The 13,830-nt window shown below is 45.4% G+C and overlaps 1 pseudogene; it reads right to left on the reverse strand.

The window, feature by feature from the left end:
• Positions 1-1,919: 1,919 nt before the first annotated feature.
• Positions 1,920-11,937, reverse strand: LOC122334865 (annotated as a pseudogene).
• Positions 11,938-13,830: the final 1,893 nt, after the last annotated feature.

Below are 13,830 nucleotides of genomic sequence, written 5' to 3' on the forward strand. Positions count from 1 at the left end.
TAAGATTACTGTGACCTTAATAGAGAGAAAAACAAGAGACTGAAGCATTGTACCATATGCTCTTAATTTAACTATTATCTTCAACTATAACAACTTCTTTTTTTGGGTGTGTGCATGAGTCTATTGAATGTGTGTCTCAGAGAAATGTACTGGAACCTGACATGAAACAGTTTTTTCCTGTTTCTAGTGAATGTTCATCCCACACTCTGTTAAACACTAACCACTACAGTCACTAGAGTCTTCATGCAAAACAGAGAAATCCATCGCTGGCTGACAGTTAGCCTTTCCTGCTGAAAAATTGCAGGAAGGTATCTGGTTCTTGGGTCTTGAAATTCCAAGAGCCAAAAAATGTAGCATCAAGTATTGGCATAGCATGCTACATGTAATGTTCATTAAGTTATTATTAGTATAATTTTTTTTCAACTAACAAGCAATAAATAACATCTGTAGGATATGTATGAAACCCTAGATCTTTGATATAATTAGACCCTGTGTCTCAAAGCATTATGGCGCTTCAAAGCCTTCTGTGTGACAATAGATATAAGTATCCTGATCTACCACTTAGCATATGCTTTTCTGGCCAGAGGCCTCAGCCTCAGCACACCATGGAGGAAACATTTAACTAGAGTATGTCTTTCACAGACTGACCACTGAGAGAGGCGTGGTAAGCAGTTATAGCTGTCACATACACTTTCAGGGTGGAGTGACTCAACCCTGCAGAGAATATAGCATGCAACAACTATAGCACTGTACCAACTGATCAGTTAACTGGGTCAAGCTGGTGATCTCTACACCAGGAAAGGTGTAGCGATCATGCTGTACAGTTTTGTAGCTTTTGGACCAATCAGACACAGACTATTTGTTATACTTTACAAATAATTTCTAATGCCCCTTTAACCTACCAAAGGACTAATGAAAGTGCAACTTCGAGTCTGTAGACCCTTCCCCCAAAATGCATCTCAACACCTCAGAAAGCCAGAACAGGTTTCTGGTTCACTGGCAACCAATTGATTACAAAAGTTTATTAGTTTACTAGTTATTAACTAAGGTATGTGGATAACCCAATGCTGACTCCATCTCACTTTTGGAAAGACAACAGACTTTTCTCTTATTAATTCACAGGAAACCTTTCTTTAAATGAACACACATGTCCTTCAGGTCATTGTGTATATTGTTCAACCTAGCTCTTTTCACCTTAACAAACTCCCAGGTATGTTGTATTTGTGTTCTTTGCAATGATTTGTCCTTGCACTGTTTGCACTAGTTTGCACACTGGGTTTTGCACTTTACTCCCTTGCTGTTTGCACTAGTCTGCACACTTTGCACTTTATGTGGCTAAGACACTGTCTTAGCTTAGTATGTGAGTTTTTTTGTCTTGTATTGTGTTGTGACTTCATGTAGCACCAGGTCCTGGAGAAACGCTGTCTCATTTTACTATGTACTGCACAGCTATATGTAGTTAAAAAGCCACTTGACTTGACTTGAAACCCCCAATCATCAGTGTCAGGACATCTTTGGAATTCTCTTCAAACCAAGAACAATGTTTGTGCAAGTCCAAAACCTTGAAACCATCAAGACTTTCATCCGAGACTGCATCTGGACCCTCACCAATGAGGCAATGCAAGTATTGTACATTTAACTAAAACAAACCAAGCTTCAGTATTAGTTATAGACCCCATTATAAACTGTGCTGTGCTGAATTCTTTTTCTAAGCTTCACTCTCTGGTTTTCCTGATGGTTTACAATAATTATTTATATACATTTCCCTTAATGAGCTGATTAGACAATGGCTTTAACAACCTCAGTAAAGGTTTGTACCCCTGCCCTGAGAGAGGAGATCCCTCCTGACAGAAGCCAATGAGAAGGGAAATCAGCTCTAAGAACCTAACATATTTGGCCTGGCCAGAATAGGGATAATATTAGCCATCCCAGCACACTCCAGAACTCTGATGAAACCTCGGCCACATCTGTACCATAGTGGCCAGCTCCAGTGGTGCTGAAGAACCACAAGGAGACAGTTGTTCTTGAGTCACAAACAAGTCCACCTGAGTCTGGCCAAAAGCTCTCCATATCTTCTTCACCACCACCATTGAGATGCCCAGGGATGTGTACTGCACTAAATGAAAGGAGGTACCCCTAGGATCACATAGGGATGCCATGAGCCATGAACATTAGAACACTCTATGGCTGAAGCTGGCTGAATTGAAATGACAGTCCTCAGACCTGCGCCATCTACTAAGAAAAATAAGGTGGTAGAACCAGAGCCTTCTAGTCATGACCCAACAAAACATGCTTGGGAGAAGCTCCCACACTGCCAGTTGACCTACTAAGTGAACCAATCTCTCGAGACTGATCTCTGGTGTAATCGGAGCAGCTTAATCTGTGCCCTGAAGCATTGCACAGAAGATGACCAGTATAGCCACTATAGAGGCCTCTGAAGAGGTGCTGAGCCTACGTTTCTGGACAGAAGAGAATGAAAGCAGAGCTTGCTGGAAAGAGCTTGCTGGAACACCGGCAAGGTTGACAGATCAATCTCTTGAAAGCAAAAGAAAGATGGGAACCATATAATGAAATGTACATCTTTCTTCCCCAGAGAGGGCCACCCCTCAAAAGTCTTGGTCCATAAGCAACAGCTTTTAGCCAAAGATTATACAGTGATTTTGAAGATCTGCAGATTCGCCTCTTGCTAAAAAGCTTCGGGCAGGGAGCGCCACTCTGTCCAAAATTTCTGCTGTGCCTCAACATCACCGGGCCCAGAACTGCAAACCTTTTTCATGCTCTTATGCTTCCTGGTCTCTACATCACCCTGTCTGTGATGTCTTGCCCATTCAGTGAACTGATTTCACTGATTCGGAGCCTGGTCATGCTGGTCACGTTATTCGATGGTGTTCAAATAACATTTTCAATGCAGCTCAAGTTCCTCAAGTTCCTCAAGCTCAAGTTTAAAAAGGGGAACTTTTTAAACTTTACAAGAAACTGAGTTATGTTTCCAAGTAAGTAAATTAAATTACATTTATTTTCTATTTATTGACAGGACCAGTACCCATGGAGATTGGAGTATTTAGGCATTGGAGTTGTTTGAGCATGATGGGAGCAATTGTAGAAAGTGAGCTTGTGAGAACATCATAGGTCTAGAGTGTGTCAGGTATAAGAGTGATATACAAAATCACTGGGCAAATCCTGGGTAAAAAAAAAAATATATATATATATATATATATATATATATATATATATATATATGCACACTTTCAAGGAATCCAGTTGCACTCATTTGCAGTGTTGGATTTGTTCTGCCAAGGAGTCCTTAGTGCAGCTTCCATAAACTTTTCTCTTGTCATGACCACAGAGAGTAAAAACTTTTACATTTCAGTAATCAAATTTTCCAAAGCACCTTAAATTGTATTCAAGGTTCATTCCCTGAGAATTAAATGCATACCCCTGCATTGTTAGAACATTATTCTACCGATTAAGATACAGATTTTACATTTGCATTTGTTTCAATTCAACTTTATTTCTTTTTAAAGGTTTTGAAAAGAGTAAAATTTTATTTTTAGTTTATTTAATGTGCATGCCACAGTAACACCAGGTGGCTGGTTGCATAAACTGTTTAGACTAGTCTTAAATAGTTAGTCAAGTAATTTATTTTTAGTTTTACCTTGAAGACATAAGTTTTACAGCCTTAAAAATCTTAAAATTGTACGTTGCCTGACTGCTAGCTACTAGTTTGCCTAACAAATTAGTAGCTACTTAACTAGAAAACTAGTTTAGAGGCAGTCTGAACATAGTGGCTTTTATGGAAAGTATCAATGTTCTGTGGGTCGCATGACTACACATCACGTAACACCTAATACATAATACATAACTTGCAATACAGAATATAATACAGACTTTTAATCTAGAATCTCTATATTTTCATTTATTTGATCCAAAATACAGCAAAAACAGTAATATTGTTATTAGTATTTTTTGCTATTTAAAATAACTGCTTTTTATTTGAATATATATATATATATATATTTTTTTTTTAATTATCTATTGACAAATGTAACATTTTTCCAGTCCTCGATGTCATGTTCCTTTAGAAATCTATGTAATATGCTGATTTGCTGTTCAAGAAACATTATTATTATTATGAACAGTTTAGTATTTTTTTTTTTTTTTTTTTTTTCTCAATGAATGGAAATATCCAAATATAAAAGATAATTTAAGAAATTATAGAGAGACATTGATAATGTTACAATATATATATATATATATATTTATTTCAGATAAATATTGTTCCTTAGAACTTTGAATTGATAATTATACTCAACATAATTTTTAAATGTTTTTGATCTTTAATCAAAATCTGAAGATCAGTCACGCGTGTGGTAAACACGAGAGCACACAACTAGCATAAATGAAAATAAAGAGTTTTAATCTCCTCAGAGATGAAAATAAACAATACAATTGCAGGCAGGCAGAGAGCACATGGCACGAGACAAAAACAATAAACAGAGTCCAGAGATGTGACATATCGCCCCCCTCCCGGAAGGTGCGTCCTCACACCGAAAAGACAAAACTAAAACGGGAGCTTGGGAGGAGGTTCCGGTGGAGGACGGCCCCCAGGAGGGGGCAGGCAGACAGGAGTCCAAGGAGGTGCAGACGGTGGGAGGAGCCAGGAGGAGTCCGGAGCAGGAGGAGATCCAGAGCCCAGCCATGGTGGTCCACGGTGGAGCTGACGGAGGAGCCGCCATCGACTCCATGGGGCCGACCGATGGCGGTGGAGCAGGTGGTGGAGGAGACTGAGGTGGAGCCGGAGAGCCGAAGAGCCAGGGTGACGACGAGGCGCTGGAGGTCCTAGGCAACGCCGCAGGCTACGGCGACTGACACGGAGACGGGGGACGGGAAGGACACGGTGGAGCCAGAGCGACAGAGGACTGAGGTGGAGCCGGAGGGAAGGAGGAGCCTGACAGAGCCGGTGGGATGGACGGACGAGGGGAAGCCGGAGGAGAGGAATCCCGAGGCGATGGATGGTCGACGACAGACCAAGGTAGAGCCGGAGGGACGATGGAGCCTGGTGAAGCTGGTGGACTGACAGACCACGGTGGAGAGGAGGGAGCTAGGAGCCCAGGGGGAGCCGACGGGTCTACGAACCGAGGTCGAGTCCAGGACTCGGAGGCGGGACGGTGAGGTGAGGGATCCTTCACCCACAACGGCGATGGAGACCGGCAGACCCATGGCGAGCTCCAGATGGTGAGCTGAGGGTGAGCGCAGGGGCTGCTGGGATCCATAGACGCTGTATGGTAAGGGTGGGAGGGTGGGAAAATGTGCTCTGGAGGGAGCGCATGTGGCGCTGGCACGGGGATGGAGCGCACGAGGCGCGGGCAATGGAGGGAGTTTTGCTCCAGCAGCCCCAGGTGGATAATCAGCTCACCTCAGCCGTGGTGCAGTGGGCGGAGCTCCATTCCGCGCCTCCTTGCAGTCGGCTGACTCCACCGTGGCGAGCTCTGTTGTCGCCTCACGCACCTGGTCTGGACGTAATCGGCTCAGGTCCGTGACGCCCACGGCTGTGTCGCTCTCTCTGGCGATGGGTCCGTGGTCATGCTCGACTCTCGCACCTGTGTCAGCGGTGGGCTCAGGCTAGGCTCGACCATACGGTGAAGTGCTGGGCTGGGCTCTGGATCCTGAGTGGGGCTGGTGTCATTGTCCTCCAGCGCAACAGTCATCGACGAATTGCATGACACCAGCACCCACTCGACGTAAGTGGTGATGCTCCCTCGAGGGCCGCTCCCAGACAGCTGCGCCTGATTGGAGATGTTTAGTCCGTGGAAGTAAATTCCGCACAGAAAGCTGTCCAGGTAACAAGAGTCGTTGGCAAGGTGGAGGAATAGCTCAGTATATTCCTCGAGAGAGAGCAATCTCTCTAAATTAACTAAGACACGGCTGAAGACAATAATACAATTAACATGGAGGGAAGGCAGGGCACAGAGAGCACATGGCACGAGACAAAAACAATAAACAAAGAGTCCAGAGACGTGACAATTTCCTTCCACTATCACAGAGAGACAGAGAGGAGGATCACCAAAAAAAATAAAAAATAACACAACCTCTATTCAATATTCAGTTTCAACTGGAAATGCATCTCTACACTAAAATAAAGTCAGCAGTAACTTCCAGGAATCAATGTTACAACATTTTAGCAGATAGACCTGTTATTTCTAGTTCACATTCTAATTATGTGGCAAGAGTTTCCAAGTCAGTAATGGACAGTTAAAATAAAGTAAGAGGTATCCTCACATTACAGTATATTTCTTGATAGATAGTATGTTACAATTCAGATCATAAATTCATTTTTCTAGACTTTAGAGGACATATTTTTTCTTAATCTTGCACATGCTTTAAATCTCATGCACACTTTCACCTTCAGCTTTTTCTTTGAAGAGCCTCCTTATTGTTCATTTCTCTAGAGCCTGTTTAAGTAGGCCATCGTCATTTGGAGCAATATCCTGATTGTTCGGTTTGAAGACCTAAATGGATTGTAATGGCTTGCAGTATGCACCCTTTTCAACTTTCATCAACATTTAAATCACTTTCAGAGGATGTGTGATCCTCTCCATTTTCTGAAGCACTACTTAGGGGTGAGCTAAGGCAAAGTCTAAGATTTAGGTATAGTAATAGTTGTAACACAAATGTATTAGATTTTGTTGAAGTTGTAGAGCTGAAGTTTGTGGGTTTCATGATGAGTAAAGTAATACATTTCAATGTTTGCATTACATAATCTTAGTTTGCTTATTCCCACCATCAAATATCTTAAGCTGTGTTGAATGTGCTTATTTTTCAGAGGAAAGCTCTGTTCAAACCAAGCATGATTATAAAAAAGATAATTATAAAGATATATTTATATATAATTCTCAATATTAAAGAATGGCCACACCACAACTATAACAATGAAGGCACAAAGAAACCATATAATTGGAATCATTTTAAGAACATTTTTTTTAGCTGATGACTGATAAAAACACTGACAGCCAAACAGAATCAATCCGGCTATCTTGAGAATTTAAAGCGGAAGATGTGCTTGCACTTAGGTTCAACAGTTGATATCCTTCGCTGGTGTGGATACTAATACAGTTATATAGTTATAGTACTTGGTGTTAACGACCCTTTATTCTGATCATGGTATACCCTCATTTTACAGGTCCGCCCTTTCGTGACATGCTTTAGCTTGCCTGTTGAGTGGAATGAATTACATGCTACAATTAATGCTAATTACTGCCATATTTGGCCTAATTGCAAGATCACTTGATTTGCATAATTCTTTTTGTGGATCAGCTGTTCAGTGAATTCAGGTAATGCTCTGTTACTGATACAGAATTAATGAGGTAATCCACGGCCCATGATCATTGAAGTGGTTCTGAGCCTCTTCGTTCTTCTAGTAAAAAGACCCTATTCTTCATTTCCTATCAGGCCACCAGGTTATTGCCACAGGGAAAACTTGAGAAATGACATTAAACTAAATTAGTTAGACCTCATTTTCTGCTGGTAGTAGTTATGTTGTCTAGTCTTTCTAGCAGCCTTTTCTCCTCTGAAAGGTGATACAGTTTTGTATATTCTGACACATGCTATAATGATATATGACATGATATAAGACGACTGACTGACTGACAAGGCAAAAGTCAGTACACGGGCAAAATAACACAAGGTACACAAGGCTAGACAAGACAGGGAAAACCTGTGATAAACAGTTTGGGGTGGACTCCAGCTGGTGAACATAACAGCCAGTATAGTAATATATGCATTTCTATACATGCTATGCATTTAATGCATGCTTGCTTTGAAATGGAACAAGATAAACTTGAAAGTACTGCCAAATGCAATTGCCTAACCATCTGAGCTGAACTGGTGATGGGATCAAGTAGTAATAATGTTTAAGGTTGAAGAAGTCTTGAACAACCTGCTGGTTTAGGTTTAAGTGTAGATCGGAAACAATACGCATTTAATTCCAACGTTTTTTTTCAGCAGTATTTTCCTGCAAACAGAAATTATCTATCACACTGTACTGCATTTATACTGTATCTCTTCCAGAATAGTTCAATAACATATTATAGCAGTATAGCATTGAAATCTGTTCCATGTTTAAATAGCTTAAAACACTTCTATTTTGTCTAGCAACACTCAAAAAAAAAGTTTTTCACCAGTTCTTTTGGGGTTGCAAAGGTACTATATAGCACCACTGCCATATAAAAAAGCCATTAAGCCAGCCATTAAGTTATTTATTTATTATTATATATTTTTTACTGTGTTTGCATTTTGATGGGATTTTGCAAAAGCTTGTGCATTAATTTATTTTGATGTGTTGGTTTACTGGGTGTGAGTGCTGTTCAATATTCATTTGAAATGAGCCTTTTCAGTATACTCAAACCTCCTATATTCAGTAGGTTATTTTTTTTTTCTAAAAAGTGACTTTGTTACCAAGATATGACACATGACTTAAATAAGGCTACATTTAACAAGCTTTTTTAAAAGAATGTTTTGTGTTCATCAAAAGTTCAGGTTCATGCTTAATGACTGTGAAGATGGCAGACTGAAAACAGGTAATTAAATCATTACTTCTTAGTTTTTTATTCTACCACTGACTGACACCCTGCCTTTTTTCCTGCATTTACAGTATCGTCTCGGGTTACTTGACTGTAACCCTGTTCCCTGAAAAAAGCGGGAACGAGATGCTGCGCTGAATGCGCTAATGAGAGAACGTCTTTTGTTCGACCGGTTGTTGAAGCACGTGTGTCAAACACGCCAAAGTTTGGCTTATATAACCTCGGTCAGGTGACGTCCTACCTGATCATGAACACCTGGAGGTTATAAATAGATGTGACGCGGAAACATCCTCAGGTCAAATTTTTGTCTGAAAGGACGTCCAGTCACGCCCACAGTGCGGCATTGAGGCGCAGCATCTCGCTCCGCTTTTTCAGGGAACAGGGTTACAGTCAAGCAACCAGAGACGCTCCCTTTCAAAAGCTACTCTCGATGCTGCGCTGAATGCGCTAATGGGAACGAGAATACCAACGCCGCCGCACTAGGAGTGTCTGGACCCCAGCGTTGTGTAGTGTGTGCGCGCAACACTGAAGAGGTCTCAGACATTACTCTGGGATGTCGACTCAAGGACATGCGAGCCCGGAGTAGCATGGACATCCAAACTATAAAATCTAACAAATGTGTGCGGAGAGGACCAACCTGCCGCATCACAGACTTGCTGCAAGGGCGCGCTTCTTGGTAAAGCCATCGACGATGCAACCCCTCTGGTTGAATGAGCTCTAACTCCTAGAGGCGAAGTTTGACCATGCGCCACATAGGCTAGGGCAATAGCATCTCTCACCCAGTGTGACATAGTCTGTCTAGTGGCAGCCGCCCCGGTTATTGCCACCATAGCATACTAAAAAGCTGCTCTGACTTACGCCACTGGCTAGTGCGGTGGACGTAGATCTGGAGAGCACGTACTGACACAGTAAGTGAAGTTTCTCCTGCTCCGTGTCATGAATGGCGGAGAGCAGAAGGCTTCAAGGATGACCGGATTTATAGTCGAGAATGGAACTTTCGGAAGATAACTAGGTGAGGATGCAAAATAGCTTTTACCAGCCCAGGGGCAAAATCTAGGCAGGATGGCGAGACTGACAGAGCCTGCAAATCCCCAATTCTCTTCAGAGAAGTAATAGCTGTTAGAAAAACCATCTTTAGGTCAGAAACCTGACAGGCGCTGACTCTAGTGGTTCAAAGGGGTGTCCACCAAGCCTTCAAGCACTATAGCTAGATCCCATGAAGGAACTGTCGCCCTACTGGGCGGCCTCAACCTCTTAGCTCCTCGAATGAAGCGAACAACTAGAGGGTGTTTCCCTACGGAAGCCCCTTCAATCAGAGCATGGCAAGCCAAAAAATGGCGGCCACGTAAGTTCTGAGAGTATTAGGATGTGTGCCTGAGGACATTTTCTCTTGCAGAAACTCTAGCACTGAAACAATCTGGCAGTAAACTGGGTCTGCATGGTGTGTTTTACACCAACTTTCCAAGATGCGCCATTTCATGGCATATGTTCTTCTAGTGGAGGGAGCCCTAGCGCTAAGAATAGTCTCTATTACATTGGCTGAAAGGCCAGCATCACTTAGTTGGTCCCTCTCAGGGGCCAGACGTGAAGATTCCAGAGCTCGGGACGGGGATGAAATATTGTCCCCTGTGCCTGAGAGAGAAGGTCCCTCCTCACCGGAATCGCCCACGGCGAGCCGTCGAGGAGAGATATTAGATCTGAGAACCATATTCTGGTTGGCCAACGGGGCGCTATGAGTAAGAGGCGAGACCCCTGTTGACGGACCTTGGCTAGAACTCCGGGGAGCAGAGCAATCGGAGGAAATGCGTAAAGACGCACTCTGGGCCACACATGGGCCATCGCGCCCAGACCCAGGAGCTGGATGAGTCAGAGAGAAGTAGAGGGACATTGTGCTGTCTCCTGTGAAGCAAAGAGGTCCACCTCTGCTTCAGAAACCTTTCCCAGATTTGACTGACTACTTCGGGGTGGAGTTTCCATTCCCCATGTGTCACAGCTTGTCTGGACAGCAAGTCTGCTCCCCTGTTCATGTGACCGGGAATATAAATCGCCCTGAGGGACAGGAACTTGTCCTGCGCCCAAAGCAGAACCTGCTGCGCTTAGCTCGCTCAAGCGGCGCGACCGCAGTCCGCCCTGGCGATTTATGTAAGAGACTACTGCCGTGTTGTCCACCCGCACTAGGACATGGTAGCCTCTCAACTGCTGGAGGAAGTATTTCAGGGCCAGAAATACAGCCTTCATTTCGAGGCAATTGATGTGCCATTCGAGAAGATGACCTCTCCAGATCCCTTGGGCTGGACGGCCATCTAAGACCGCTCCCCAACCCGTGAGGGATGCGCTCTGTCGTTAGCATCTTGCGACGACAACACGGACTCCAGTGGGACCCAAGGTCAGAAACCGGGTCTGAACCACATAGATAGGGTACGGCCCTCGACGCGTAACCCTTATTTGCCTCTGGGGATTGGCCCTGATGAAATCCCCTGGCTCTGAGCCACAACTGAAACGGTCTCATGTGCAGGAGGCCCAAAGGTATCACTGTGAAAGCAGCTGCCATGAGACCTAGAACTCTCTGAAAGTGATGAAGAGTGATTTTCTGGCCTAGCTTGATGCTCTTTAGGTGTTTAGAATGGAATCGAGGCGTGCAGGAGACAGCTGTGCCTGCATCGTGGTCGAATCCCATACGACCCCCAAATATGTTGTCCTCTGAACAGGAGAGAAACGCTTTTCTTGGCGTTGAGTCTCAACCCCAGCGATCCGAGATGAGCTAGGACGACATCCCGATGTCGGCGCGCAAGCTCTTGAGACTGAGCCAGAATCAGCCAGTCGCCTATGTAATTCAGAATGCGGATGCCCTGAGTCGTAAAGGAGCCAGAGCTGCATCCATGCATTTTGTGTATGTGCGGGTGACAATGCTAGGCCGAAAGGAAGAACCCGATACTGGTAAGCTTCACCTCAAAGCGAACCTCAGGAACTTCCTGTGTTGTGGCAATATTTCTATGTGAAAATATGCGTCCTTTAGATCGATTGTCACAAACCAATCGCCCGGTTGGATTTGAGAAACAATCATTTTTATTGTTAACATCTTGAACTTGTATGTTCTGAGGTGATGGTTCAATCCTCGAAGATCTAAAATCGGACGCAGCCCCCATCTTTCTTGGGAACGAGAAAATACCGCTGTAATAGCCTGACTGTCTGTCTGGTAGAGGAACACGCTCTATGGCCCTTTGTCCAGCAGAGTTTGCAACTCCTGTATCAACAAATGCGCTGCTCCGGTTTCACGGAAGTGAAAATCACGCCGTTGAAACGCCGGAGGACGATATGCGAACTGAATCCTGTAGCCTCTTTCTATGGTCTTTTGGACCCATGGGGAGATATTTGGCAGAAGCTTCCACGCTGCCAGCTTCTCTGAAAGGGGCACTAATTTTTGACACTTCGTTTTGTTGGGGGTTGTTAGATGTTCGGCATCCTGAAACGTGGCAGGAGGCGACCGAACATCCAACGCTTCGTTGAAAACCGCGTTCTCAAACACCAGTGGCGGCGGAGATTGAACAATGGCTTCCTGAGGGTGCCGGGAAGGAGCATTTATTCTCTGTTGGAATTTTTCGCGCCTCCCGGGGAGGCACTTCACGGTGCTGAGTGCACCAGCATCAGGACTTCTTCTTTGCGGAGATTATGCTCCACGCAGGTCCGGCCCTCCTTGAGGCGGACTGTGAAGCGCGCGAGCCGCACTCCAGTCTCTACGAGGGGTGCTCGGCTCGCCACACTGTCCCTCTGTGCCTCACGCCTCAAAGGAATCGACCTGGTCGGGACCGGGTGGCCGACGGTCCCGACTCTTGAGCACGGCGGGAAGAAACCTCACGAACGCTTCCTCATAGCGCCGCCTCCCGAAACCTAGTGGCGACGGCATTAACTGAGTCGCCAAATAGGCCGGAAGGCGAGACAGGGGCATCAAGGAGGATGGCGCGGTCTTTGTCCTTGATGCCCGTGAGGTTGAGCCACAGATGTCTCTCCATGGACACCATAGCAGCCATAGAACGGCCGATGGCACGGGCCGTCTGCTTGGTCGCACGGAGAGACAGATCTGTGGCTCGGCGCAGCTCTAAAAACGCCTCTTCATCTATGGACCCGCCTGTGCTCAAGTCCTTCAGCAGATCAGCCTGGTACGCCTGCAGGACCGCCATGGTGTGCAGGGAAGCACCAGCCTGACCCGCTGCCTGAAAGCTTTCCCCACCAGCGAAGATGTCATACGGCACGGCTTGGTGGGGAGGGTCGTTTTTTTAGGGACGATGAAGTCCCAGGGGAGAGATAGCCCGCAAGCGTCTCTTCCACCTGGGGCATCATCGAGTAGCCCGCGCCTTCGCATCCACGATAGTCGAATAAATCGACGCCGATGGCACGAAGACACGGACGAACACGGCTTACTCCACGAGCGCACCAACTCCTCGTGGAGATCGTCAAAGAAGGAGAGACCGCCGCTGAGGCCCTCCCCGGCCACCCGACAGAAATCTGTCGTCTAGTTTCGAGCGCTTGGGGTTCTCTCGCTCCTGGGGCCAGTCTAGATGTAATCTTTCGACTGCATGAGTTACCACCTCGAGTAGCTCCTCATACGATTTATTGTCGCGGGAGGAGCGCTCTGTGGTGGCACTTTCTGCTTCCCAGAAACAAGAGATGAAGTCTCCTCGGTCCGTTTCAGAAGAAGCGCCGGGCGCGATAGAGAAACGGACGCGAGGGCTTCGCGATCCGGCGAGAGCGCGAGAGAAAGGGGCTGGTCCGTCTCACGCGGCTCAGCCGGATCGGCACACGATCCACTCGATCTTCCTTTAAAAAAGGCGAGGCGAGCGCGAAGCACCTTGATGGAAAACAGATCACAGTGCTCGCACTCGCCCTCGAGCCCGAGGATCGCGTGCTCTTCCCCCAAGCACTCGAAACAAAAGTTATGACGATCGTCCTCGGAGAGCTGCCTCTGGCACGGAGGCAAGCATCTCCCTTCCTGATGCGTCATATTATTATTATTTTTCTTTTCTTCTTCTTCCTCACACACACTCACACACAATGCGGTCCTTGAAGACAAAAGACCTGAGGATGTTTCCGCGTCACATCTATTTATAACCTCCAGGTGTTCATGATCAGGTAGGACGTCACCTGACCGAGGTTATATAAGCCAAACTTTGGCGTGTTTGACACACGTGCTTCAACAACCGGTCGAACAAAAGACGTTCTCTCATTAGCGCATTCAGCGCAGCATCGAGAGTAG

Source organism: Puntigrus tetrazona, unplaced genomic scaffold (genome assembly GCF_018831695.1).
Source record: "Puntigrus tetrazona isolate hp1 unplaced genomic scaffold, ASM1883169v1 S000000657, whole genome shotgun sequence".
Classification (NCBI taxonomy): Eukaryota; Metazoa; Chordata; class Actinopteri; order Cypriniformes; family Cyprinidae; genus Puntigrus; species Puntigrus tetrazona.